Here is a 13,847-nt window from a genome sequence, read left to right as displayed (position 1 = left end):
AGGCCTCTAGTCCTATATAATAAAGAGCTAATATGCTAATTAGACCAAACAGCAAACAACCTTCCGGATGAAGCTGGGGCTGTGAGAGCTGGCCGGGGCAGCAAGGGGCTGCGAGGGCCGAGCCCCTTGCACGAATTTTGTGCATTGGGCCTCTAGTCAATAACTTTAAATATAAACTGACTAAATGCTCCAATCAAAAGACTTTGAGTGGCTAAATGGATAAAAAAACACGACCCATATGTATGTTGTCTATGAGAGACCCACCTCAGAACAAGGGACTCACACAGACTGAAAGTGAAGGGATATAGCTACAATAAAAAAACACTATGGGAGGTTTCAACAGTACACTAGAAGAAGCGGAGGACCAAATTAGTGAGTTAGAAGATAAGGTAGAGAAACAAGCCAAATCTGAACACCAACTGGAGGAAAAAAATAAAAAACACAGGAGGAGAACTGAAGGGAGCTTTGGGACAACATGAAACAAAGTAACATATGTATAATATGGGTACCAGAAGGATAAGAAGAGCAGCAAGGATTAGAGAATCTATTTAAATAAATAATGACAGAAAACTTCCCTGATATGGGGAAGAAAAAATCACACAAGTACAGCGAGTACCAAGCAAGATGAATCCAAAAAGACCCACATCAAGACACATCATAATTACAATGACACATGTTAACGACAAAGAGAAAATCTTAAAGGCAGCAAGAGAGAGACAGAGAGTTACCTTCAAAGAATCCTCCATCAGATTATCAACTGATTTCTCAACAGAAAAACACCAAGCTAGAAGGGAATGGAATGAAGTATACACAGTGATGCAAAGCAAAGTCAGAATCCAAGAATACACTATCAAGCAAGACTATCAATCAAAATTGAAGGGGAAATCAGAAGATTCGCAGACAAAAAAAATGCTAAGGGAGTTTATCACTACCAAGCCAGCAATGCAAAAAATGCTAAATGGAATCATGTAAAGAGAAGAAATAGAAAGGGAAGAAGGAACACAGGCATAAAGCACAGAAATGGCTACAAACAAGTACCGATCAATAATAACATTAAATGTAAATGGATTAAATACTCCAAACAAAAGACATCAAGTGACTGAGTGAATAAGAAAACATGACCCATATATCTGCTGTCTACAGGAGACCCACTTCAGAACAAGGGACTTACACAGACTGAAAGTGAAGGGATGGGAAAATATCTATCAGGCAAATGGAAATGAAATAAAAAGCTTGGGTAGCAATAATTATATCTGACACAAGAGGCCTCAAATTGAAGACCATAGCAAGAGACAAGGAAGGCCACTTCATAATTCTAAAGCAATCAATACAACAAGAGGATATAATTCTGGTAAACATATATGCACCAAACGCAGGAGCACCCAAATACATTGTTAAAAAAAACTTCTGGAAGATATCAGGGGAGAGGTTGACAGCAATACAATCATAGCAGGAGACTTTAATACCCCATTTGTCTAGAGGGTAAATCCTCTAGACAAAAAATTAGCAAAGAAACAGCAATCCTAAACGAATCACTAGATCAGATGGATGTAATCTACATCATTAATACTTTGCACACAAAACTACAGAATATACATTCTTCTCAAGTGCACGTGGGAAATTTTCAAAGATAGACCACATATTGGGAAACAGACAAACTCTCGCAAAATTCAAGAAGATTGAAATCATTTCAAGAATCTTCTCAGGTCACAATGGCATAAAATTGAAAACAACTACAATAAAAACAATCACAAAAATTCAACACTTGGGGGCTGAATAGCATACTATTAAACAATGAGTGGGTTACCAAAGAGATCAAAGAAGAAATTAAAAACATCCTGGAAAGAAAGGATAATGAAAACACAACAATGCAAAATCTTTGGGACACAGTGAAAAGAGTCCTGAGAAGGAATTTCATACCATTACAGGCCTACCTTAAAAAACAAAAAAAAAAAATGTTAATAAACCATCTAAATCTGCAACTTAAAGAATTATGAACAGAACAACAAGAAAAGCCAAGAATGAGCAGAAGAAAGGAAATAATAAAGATCTGAGTGGAAATAAATGACATAAAAACAAAAAACAAAACAAACGAAAACAAACAAACAAAACAATAGAAACGATCAATGAAACCAAGAGCTGGTTCTTTGAAAGGATAAATAAGATTGATGAAGCACTAGCCAGGTTCACCAAGAAGCAAAGAGAGAGGACCCAAATAAACAAAATCAGAAATGAAAGAGGTGAAATAACAACAGACCCCACAGAAATATGAAAAATCATAAAAAAAAATATTATGAGAAACTCTATTCCAAAAAACTGGTCAAACTAGAAGAAATGGAAATTATGACCTTCCAAAACGCAGCAAGGAGGAATCAAAAAATCTGAAAAGGCCAGGATCCATGGAAGAAATTGATGCAATAATCAAAAAACTTCCAACAAACAAAGGCCATGGAGAAGGCGGCTTCACAGAGGAGTTTTATCAAACATTAAGAGAAGAAATAAAACCTATCTTCCTCAGATTATTCCAAAAAATTCAAGAGGAAGGAACACTTCCCAGTTCTTTTTACAAAGCCAGCATTACCCTGATCCCAAAACCAGATAAAGTCAATACAAAGAAAGAGAACTACAGGACAATATCCCTCATGAACATAGACAACAAAATTCTAGAAGATTGAATCCAGCATTACATTAGAAAGATTATACACCATGACTAAGTGGGATTTATTCCAGGGATGCAAGGATTGTACAATATTCTCAAATCAATAAACGTGATACACCACATAAACAAACAGAGAGATAAAAATCATATAATCATATCCATTGAATCAGAAAAAATACTTGACAAAATCCAATACCATTTCTTGATAAAAATTCTCAGCAAGGTGGAAATAGAAGGATCATACCTCAACATAATAAAAGCAATATATGACAAACCCACAGCCAACATCATACTCAAGGGGCAAAAACTAAAACCATTTCCCCTAAGAACAGGAACAAGACAGGGATGCCCACTCTCTCCACTCCTGTTTGACATAGTTCTGGAAATATTATCCATTGTGATCAGACAAGAAGAAGAAATAAAAGGCCTCCAAATTGGAAAAGAAGAAATAAAAGTATCCTTATTCGCAGATGACATGATACTGTATGTAGAAAACCCTAAAGACTCCATCAAAAAACTACTAGACTGAATAAATGAATTCAACAATGTAGCAGGATACAAAATTAACACCGAGAAGTCTATGGCTTTTTTATACACTAATAATGAACTCACAGAAAGAGAAACTAAAAAAGCAATCTCATTTACCATTGCAACAAAAAAATTAAGATACCTAGGAGTAAATTACACCAAGGAGATAAAGGACCTGTACTCAGAAAATTTCAGGATGCTGAAAAAAGAGATAGAAGAAATGAACAAATGGAAGAATATGCCACATCATGGTTCATAGATTGGTAGCATCAACATAATTAAAATGTCCATATTACCCAAAACAATCTATAGATTCAATGCACTGCCTCATTAAAATATCAATGGCAAATTTCAGAGACCTAGAACAAACCCTCCAAAATTTAATCTGGAATAAAAGAAGACTGCAAATAGCTGCAGCAATCTTGAGAAAGAAGAACAATGTTGGAGGGATCACAATACCAGATATCAAGCTATACTACAAATACACTTTTCTCAAAACTGCCTGGTACTGGCACAAAGGCAGACATATAGACCAGTGGAACAGAACAGAGAACCCAGAAATCAACCCAAACCACTATGGTCAATTAATATTTGACAAATGGAGTCAAGACAGTCTCTTCAGTAAATGGTTTTTGAAAAATTGGAGATACATGCAAAAGAAAATGAAACTAGACCACCAACTTACACCATACTCTAAAATAAATTCAAAATGAATAAAAGACTTAAATGTAAGATTGAAAACCATAAAATCTTAGAAGAAGCCATAGGAACCAAAATATCAGACATTTGTAGTAGCAATATCTTTACCGATACAGCTTCTAGGGCAATGGAAACTAAAGAGAAAATAAACAAATGGGACTACATCAAAATAAAAATCTTCTGCACAGCAAAATAAACCATCAACCAATCAAGAAAGCCCTCTGCATGGGATAACATATTTGCCAATGTTATCTCAGATGAGGGTTTAATCTCCGAAATTTACAGGGAACTCATACAACTTAACAGAAGGAAGATAAATGATCCAATCAAAAAATGGGCAAAGGACCTAAATAGACACTTTTTGAAAAAGGACATTCAGAAAGCCAAGAGACATATGAAAACATGCTCAAAGTCACTAATCATCCAAGATATGCGAATCAAAACAAAAGTGAGATTCCATCTCACACCACTCAGAATGTCTATCATCATCAAGTCAACAAATAAGTGCTGGAGAGGATGTGGAGAAGCTTAGGTATTATAAATTGTGCTGCTATGAACATAAGGGTGCGTATTTTTTCTGATTGGTGTTTCTGTTTTCTTGGGATATATTCCTAGAAGTGGTATTACTGGGTCAAATTAACCCTTGTGCACTGCTGGTGGGAATGCAGACTGGTGCAGCCACTGTGGATAACAGTATGTCATATCCTCAAAAAATTAAAAATGGAACTGCCATTTGACCCAGTAATATCACTTCTAGGAATATATCCCAAGAAAACAGAAACACCAATCAGAAAAAATATACACACCCCTATGTCCATAACAGCACTATTTACAACAGCTAAGTTTTGAAAACAGCCTAAATGCCCATCAGCAGATGAGTGGATTAGAAAACTATGGTACATCTACACAATGGAATACTATGCATCTGTTAAAAAGAAGGAATTATTACCATTTGCAACAGCATGGATGGAACTGGAGAGCATTATGCTAAGTGAAATAAACCAGTCAGTGAAAGGAAAAAAAACCACATGATCTCATTCATTTGTGGAATATAAAGAACACTATAAATTGATGAACAAAAATAGATACAGAGGCAAAGAAGCATTGAAGAGACTGTCAAACTACAGCGGGAAGGCTGGGGAGGGTTTGGGGGAGAAAGCGGTAAGAGATCAACAGAAGGACTTGTATGCATGCATATAGGCATTACATATAGACTTAAGACACTGAGGGGGGGGTGGTGGTGCGGGGGTTTAGGGCATGTGCCAGGAAGAAGGAGAGACCAGGGGAAGGGTAATGGAGAAAAAAAGGAGACATATGTACTACTATTTGTAATACTTTGAACAATAAAATAAAATTTTTAAAATCGGTAAAAAAAAACAGCAATCTTAAATGACTCACTAGATCAGATGGACTTAATTGACATCTTAAGAACTTTAAACCCAAAGCCACGGAATGTACATTCTTCTAAAATGAACCTGGGACATTTTCAATGATAGACCACTTATTAGGACACAGGTAAAGTCTCTCCCAATTCAAGAAGGTTGAAATCTTTTCAAGCATCTTCTCAGACCACAATGGCATAATATTAGAAATAAACTACAATAAAAAATTCAAACACTTGGAATCTGAAAAGCATGCTATTAAACAACGAATGGGTTACCAAAAGATCAAAGAAGAAATTAAAAACATCCTGGAAATGAATGATGAAAATGAAAACACAACAATCCAAAATCTATGGGACACAATAAAAGCAGTCCTGAGAGGGAAGTTTATAGCTCTACAGGCCTACCTCAAAAAAACAATAAAAAATTGAAGTAAATCATCTACATCTACAACTTAAAGAATTAGAAAGAAAGCAACAAGAAAAGCCCGGAGTGAGCAGAAGGAAGGAGATAATAAAAATCAGAGCAAAAATAAATGACATAGAGACAAAAAAAAAAAAATCCAATACAAAAGATCAATGAAACCCAGAGCTGGTTCTTTGAAAGGATAAACAAGATTGATGAACCTGTAGCCAGGCTCACCAAGAAGGAAAGAGACAGGAACCAAATAAGCAAAATCAGAAATGAAAGAGGTGAAATAACAACAGACCCCACAGAAATACACAGGTTTGTAAAAAAAAAAAATTACTATGAACAACTCTATTCCAACAAACTAGATATCCTAGAGGAAATGGCCATATTCCTAGAAAAATACAACCTTTCAAAACTCAATCAGGAAGAATCTAAACATCTCAATAGGCTGATAACTATGGAGGAAATTGAGGCAGTCATCAAAAAGCTTCAAGTAAACAAAAGCCCAGGGCCAGATGGCTTCACATGGGAGATTTGTCAAACATTCAAAGAAGAACGAAAACCTATTCTCCTCAAACTATTCCAAAAAATTCAAGAAGAATCAACACTTCCAAGTTCATTCTATGAAGCCAGCATCACCCTAATACCAAAACCAGATAAAGACAACACAATGAAAGAGAATTACAGGCCAATATCCATCATCAACATAGATGTCAAAATTTTCAACAAAATTCTAGTAAACTGGATCCAGCATTACTTTGGAAAGTTCATACACCATGACCAAGTGGGGTTTATCAACATAATAAAAGCCTTATATGACAAACCTATAGCCAACATCATACTCAAAGGGCAAAAACTAAAACCATTTCCCCTAAGAACAGGAAAGAGACAGGGATAACCACACTCACCACTCCTGTTCAACATATTTCTGGAAGTGCTAGCCATAGCGATCAGAAAGGAAAAAGAAATAAAAGGCATCCAAATTGGAAAAGAAGAAGTAAAACTGTCATGATTCCCAGATGACATGATACTGTACATAGAAAACCCTAAAGACTCCAATAAAAAAATATTAAACTTAAATGAATTTGGCAATGTAGCAGGATACAAAGTTAATGCCAAGAAATCTATGGCATTTTTATCCACCAATAGTGAACTTACAGAAAGAGAGATTAAAAAACAATCCCATTTACCATCACACCAAAAAGAAAATTAAGATACCTAGTAATAAACTTAACTAAAGAGGTAAAAGACCTGTTCTCAGAAAACTTTAGGACACTGAAAAAAGAGATAGAGGAAGATATAAAGAGATGGAAGAACATACCATGTCCATAGATTGGGAGAGTCAACATCATTAAAATGTCCATACTACCCAAAGCAATCGATAGATTCAATGCACTCCCCATTAAAATAGCAATGGGATATTTCACAGACCTATAAAAAACTCTCCAAAATTCATCTGGAATAAAAGAAGACCCCGAATAGCTGCAGCAATCCTGAGAAAGAAAAACAAAGTAGGAGTGATCTCAATACTAGATATCAAGATGTATTACAAAGCCACTGTTCTCAAGATTGCCTGGTACTGGCGCAAGAACAGACATATAGACCCATGGAATAGAATAGAGAACCCAGAAATCAACCCAAACCACTATGCTCAATTAATATTTGACAAAGGAGGCAAGAGCATTTATGGATTCAAGACAGTGTCTTCAGTAATGGTGTTCAGAAAATTAGACAGATACATGCAAAAGTAATGAAACTAGATCACCAACTTACACCATAAACAAAAAGAAACTCAAAATGTATAAAGGACTTAAACGTAAGATGGGAGACCATAAAAATATTAGAGTAATCCACAGGCAGTCCAATCTCAGACATATGCCAAAGCAATATCTTCACCGTTACAGCTCCTAGGGCAATGGAAACTAAAGAGAAAATAAACAAATGGGACTACATCAAAATAAAAAGCTTCTGTACAGTAAAAGAAAATATCAACCAAACAACAAGAAAGCCCAATGCATGTGCGAAGATATTTGCCAATGTTATCTCTGATAAGGGTTTAATCTCCAACTTTAGAGGAAACTCATATAACTTAACAAAAGGAAGATAAACAACCCAATCAAAAAATGGGCAGGGTACCTAAATAGATACTTTTCAAAACAGGACATAAGGAAGGCCCAGAGACATATGAAAACATGCTCAAAGTCACTAATCATCTGAGAGATGCAAATCAAAAAGACAATCCAGTACCATCTCATACCTGTTAGGATGGCTACAAATCAACAAATGACAAGTGCTGGCGAGGATGTGGAGAAAAAGGAACCCTCGTGCTCTGGTGGTGGGAATGCAGACTGGTGAAGCCACTGTGGAGAACAGTATGGAGTTTCCTCAGAAAACTAAACATGAAACTCCCATTTGATACAGTGATCCCATTTCTAGGAATATATCCCAAGAAACTAGAAACACCCATCAGTAAGGATATATGCACCCCTGTGTTCATAGCAGCACAATTTAACTTAGCTAGGATTTGGAAACAGTCTAGGTGCCCATCAGTAGATGAGTGGATTAGCAAACTGTGGTACATTTACACAATGGAATACTATACTGCTGTAAAAAAGAAGGAATTCTTACCATTTGCAACAACATGGATGGACCTGGAAAGTATTATGCTAAGCAAAGTAAGCTCGTCAGAGAAAGATAAATATGACATGATCTCACTCATTTGTGGGATATAATCAACAACATAAACTGATGAACAAAAACAGATCCAGAGAAAAAGAAGCATCGATCAGACCATCAAACATATGTATAGAGAAAGTGTAAGAAAGGGTACATAAGTTTATTTTGAGGGCCTACCCAGCTCTCTTGATGAAAATGTCAGGAGAACAAGTATGTAATTGTCTGACAACTATGCTGTATACCTGAAAGGATTACAAAATAATATTGAATATAAACAGCAATTAAAAATTTATGACTTATAAATCAAGAACAGTAAAGGTTGAGATGGGTAGGAAATGAAGCAATAAAGTTACTTGCTACTTACTATGGAAGGAGATTTTAAGAACAATGTGCTATATAGGTCAAATCATGCAGAAAGTTCAAGTAGTATATTGCCAGATACAAGACCCATGGACACTTGGTATCTCAGGACATGATGACATATAATAGAAATATTTAGTGGAATAAAAGGGATAGAATCATGATTGAATAGAGAATGGGAAACACACAAAAATAAACAGAGTCCAGTCTTTCCAAAAATGTTATGGCTTGATGAAAAGAGATGTAATGATAATTCAAACAGTAGCAGGATCCATAAAGATGTTATTCTTACTTTACTTTTAATTTTAATATACAAGAGAATTGAGATACTATGCACTTTAAAGGAAGATATCCTATATAACAAAGAGGTAATATGCAAATTGACCCTCACGCCCTCACAAGATGGCTGCCTATGTCCAGGCCTGCAGGGGGGTTAGTGAGGGATGACCAAACAACTGAAAAAGCAGGCTGCTTGGGGGCGACCAGGCTGTCAGGTGGATTAGTGAGGGATGACCAAATGACTGAAGAGCAGGCTGCATAGGGTGACCAGGCCAGCAGAAAGGGGCCAGTTGGGGGTGACCAGGCCAGCAGGGGGGGGGGGCAGTTGGGGGTTCCCAGGCCAGCAGAAGGGGGCATTAAGAGGTGCCCAGGCCCAGCAGGGGAAGCAGTTGGGGGTGATTTATTTTGGCGGGGGGGGGGGGGGCAGTGAGAGGTGACCAGGCAGGCAGGCAGGTTAGCGATTAGGAGCCAGCAGTCCAGGATTGTGAGAGGGATCAGGCATACACCAGCAGTCGGACATCCCCCAAGGGTCCCAGATTGGAGAGGGTGCAGGCTGGGCTGAGGAGACCCCCCCATCCATGAATTTCATGCACCGGGCCTCTAGTCCAATATAAAAGAAGAGGCTAACACTGCAAGAGAAAAAGACACTCAGTGGAGTGATATCTCAAAGTCTGTAGAAGAAAGAAGAGGAGGATGAGGAGGTGGAGGAAGAGAGGGAAATGAACAAAGTAGTGGTTGGTGTTGCTTAGCTTTGGAAAAAAGAAAGGATGACTCTTTGAAATGGAAAGAAAGATGAAATAGTGAAAATAAAGTTGTTTTTTCAGTTAGAAAAAAAACATTGAGGGCATTGCATAAAATAGAGTTTTAAAAATCAGTGTTGTTGGATTGGCACAATGTTAATTTGATCAGTGTCAAAAAGATTGAAAAGTTAGCTGTGAACATAAACAAACAAATGTCTTATGATGTAATTTAAATACAGTAAAAATTGTATTGACATTTACAGAATCTTTTAGAAGTTCAGAGTATCCCTCTTGAGCCCTTGATAGACTTACTATTTTAATAGTATAATTTCAGTATGCCAGTACTCTATTTAAAATGTAATTATAGAAGCTCAGAGGAAACTGTTTCTTATGCATCCATAATGTCATACAATATACATTTAGAGCTTGAACTATTTTTATGTTACAATCTTAGAGAAACATATTTGAAAGTCTAAGAACTTGCTTTTTTTGTTTTTTAATAAGCTTTTAAAGATAATCTTTGCTTTAGAAGTGACTTTGTCACTGAATACACACTTATCTGAAGTAAATCAATTTGCTTCTGGTGGAATAAAATGGTTTAAGTAGTTTACATAAAAATATCATAACAACAAAACTTTCTCTTCTAAAACATCATGCTTTTTAATTTAGTTTTTATTGTTGACACTATTACAGATTTCCTCTATTTACCTCCCTTTGTCCACCTCTACCCAGTCCTGACCCCCAACCCCTGGCTTTCAACACACTGTTGTTTGTGTCCATGGGCTATGCATACATGTTCTTGACTAATCTCTTAACCTTTTTGCCTGAAGCCGGTCCATCCTTGCTGCTTGACACAGTCGCTGCAGGGAAGAAACATCTGCACAGCATATGTTTTAAGGGACCTGGTGTATATGGCATACTGTTCGTAATATGTTTGCTCCCCTTCTTGGTGCTATGTGTTTTAACCAAGGTCACCTCTCCGAGAAAGGTTGTTTCCCCAGGTAGGGATTTTTTTCTGAAGTTAGGGAGGGAATAAAACCCCTTAACTAAGTGCCAGGTGGGTAGTTAATCACTTTAACTAGGAACAATCATGCTTAAGCTACATAATCTTTACTCCCTGGAATGGAGATAAGAAATGCCCTAACCTTTGGAATAGAATTGATAGGATTAAAATCAACTGGTATAAATACAGATGTAACAAGACAATAAACACAGAACCTGGCTGCAGAACCTGGCCAGAACCTGGCTGGAGAACCCAACTATGCTGATCAACTGAACGCTGTCTCCATGTCCTTCATTCTTCGCTGACTCCGTCCACACCTATGAGAACCTCTGGACCTGCTGGGGCTGGACCCCAGCACCTTCTTTTATCCAGTTCTTCCCCACCCCCCACCTCTCTGAAATTGGTCAGTCTGTTCCATGTATCAATGCCACTGGATCTTTTTTTTTTAAATTTTAAATAGATTTCAGAGAGGAAGGGAGAGGTAGAGGGAGATAGAAACATCAATGATGAGAAAGAATCATTGATTGGCTGCCGCTTGCACGCCTCCTACTGGGGATCAAGCCCACAACCTGAGCATGTGCCCTTGACCAGAATTGAACCCTTTAGTTGGACCCTTCAGTTGGATCTATCCACTGAGCCAAACCAGCTAAGGCAGCCACTGGATCTATTTTGTTTATACGTATATTTTGTTTATTAGATTCCAGATATAAGTGAATTCATAGGTATTTCTCTTTCTCTGACTGGCTAAATATTTCTCTAGTTGATGTTTCAGGCTTCTTGGAATGCACTCCTAAACGTGGCATCACTGGGTCAAAAGGTAGTTTAATTTTTAAATTTTTTTTTGGAAACTCCATACTGTTTTCCATAGTGACTGCACCAGTCTGCATTCCCAACAACAGTGCACCAGGGTTCCCTTTTCTCCACATCCTCACAAGCACTTTTTTTGTTGTTGTTGTTGATTTATTAATGGTAGTCATTCTGGCATGTTTGAGGTGATACCTCATTGTCATTTGAATTTGTGTCTTTCTGATGATTAGTGATGTTGAACATTTTTTTTTCATCTATCTATTGGCTATATATACTGAGTGGCCAGATTATTATGACCACCTCACGTTTGTAGGCAAATTAGCTATAATTTCACGCTGAAGTTGCTAGAGGGCCAGACCATTATAAATAGGGAAGCAGGTTGTTTACCATGACAGTAGAAGTGATTTTTTTTTCTGAAGATATAGGTAAACAATGTGATTTAACAGCCTTTGAACATGGGATATATTTGAACGTGAGTGGCCAGATTATTATGACCACCCCATCAGTACTTTGTTGGGCCACCTTTTGCCTTCAATACGGCGGCAATTCTTCTCAGCATTGACTCCATGAGATATTGAAAGGTGATGAGAGGAATCTGACACCATGCCTGATGAATAGCACTGTCTAATTCTGTGAGATTTGATGGTTGTGGAACCAGTTGCCTGATGGCTCTTTTAACTTCATCCCGCAAATGCTCAATTGGATTGAGATCTGGTGATTGTGGGGGACACCTAAGCAAGATAAAGTCTCCCTCATGTTCTTGAAACCACTCCTGCACAATACGAGCATCATGGCATGGCACATTGTCTTGTTGGAAGAAGCCATCTCTATTGGGATACGCCATCAACATGATAGGATGAAGTTTATCAGCAATGATACTTAGGTATGTTGTGTTATTCAGACATTGTTCCACACGAATTAAAGGGACCAAATCATGCCAGGAAAACATGCCCCAAAACATAACATTGCCCCCACCAGCTTGAAGGGTTGCACTCATGCATGTGGGGTGCATGCTTTCATGTTGTTTCCACCAAATTCTCACTCTGCCATCTGCATGATGCAACTGGAAACGTGATTCATTGGACCACATAACTTTTTCCCAATGCTCGACTGTCCAATCTTTGTGTTCCTGTGTGAATTGGAGACGTTTTATCTTGGTAACTGCAGACAGCAAAGGTGTTCGAACAGGCCTCCGGCTTCCATATACCATACGATGCAGTGTATGGCGAATTTGCCTACAAACATCAGGTGGTTATCATAATCTGGCCACTCAGTGTATGTATATATATATCCTACATTCAAAAGCTGTTAAATTGCATTGTTTACCCATATCTTCAGAAAAAAATCACTTCTACTGTCATGGTAAACAACCTGCTTCCCTATTTATAATGGTCTGGCTCTCTAGCAACTTCAGCACAAAATTAAAGCTAATTTGCCTACAAACATCAGGTGGTCATAATAATCTGTCCACTCAGTGTATATATCCTTTTTGGAGAAGTGTCTATTCACATCCTTTGCCCATTTTTAAATTGGATTGTTTTCCTGCTGTTGAGTTTCATAAGTTATTTATATACTTTGGTGATTAACCCATAAGTTATTTATATACTTTGGTGATGTATCATTGACAAATATGTTCTCCAATACATTGGATTCCATTTTCATTTTGTTGATGTTTTCCTTTGTTGTTCAAAAGCTTTTTAGTTTGATGTAGTCCCATTTGTTTATTTTTTAACTTTGTTTATCTTACCCTAAGGAAAACCATGTGACATTTCCAAGATATTTCTGCCTTCTGCTATGCCCAGGTTTTTATGGTTTTGTAACTTACATTTAAGTCTGTTAACTATTCTTAACTTATTTCTGTATATGGTGTAAGTTGGTGGTCTAGTTTATTATTTTTTGTGTGTATGTACATGTCCAATTTTTTGAAGAGAATGTCTTTATTAGATGCTCTCCCCTCCTTTGTAAAATATTAATTGACCATAAAGGCATGGGTTGATTTATGGGTTCTCTGTTCTGTTCCATTGATCTACATGCCTGTTCTTTTTCCAGTATCAGGTTGTTTTGTTTACAATGTAGTATAGTTTGATATTCAGTATTATGACCCCTTCAACTTTGTTCTTCATGGTTTTTTTGGTTCCATATACATTTTTGGAGAATTTGTTCTAGATCTTGGAAATATGCTGTTGGTATTTTAAAAATGATTGCACTATATCTATGGATTGCTTTGGGTTGGTGTAGACCTTTTAATGATGCTAATTCTTACAATTCATGAACATGGTATATGGGTTCATATTTTTTTGTAT

This window comes from Myotis lucifugus, unplaced genomic scaffold (assembly GCF_000147115.1).
Source record: "Myotis lucifugus unplaced genomic scaffold, Myoluc2.0 scaffold_19, whole genome shotgun sequence".
Taxonomy (NCBI): domain Eukaryota; kingdom Metazoa; phylum Chordata; class Mammalia; order Chiroptera; family Vespertilionidae; genus Myotis; species Myotis lucifugus.
Note: the sequence above shows the minus strand (reverse complement) of the source record.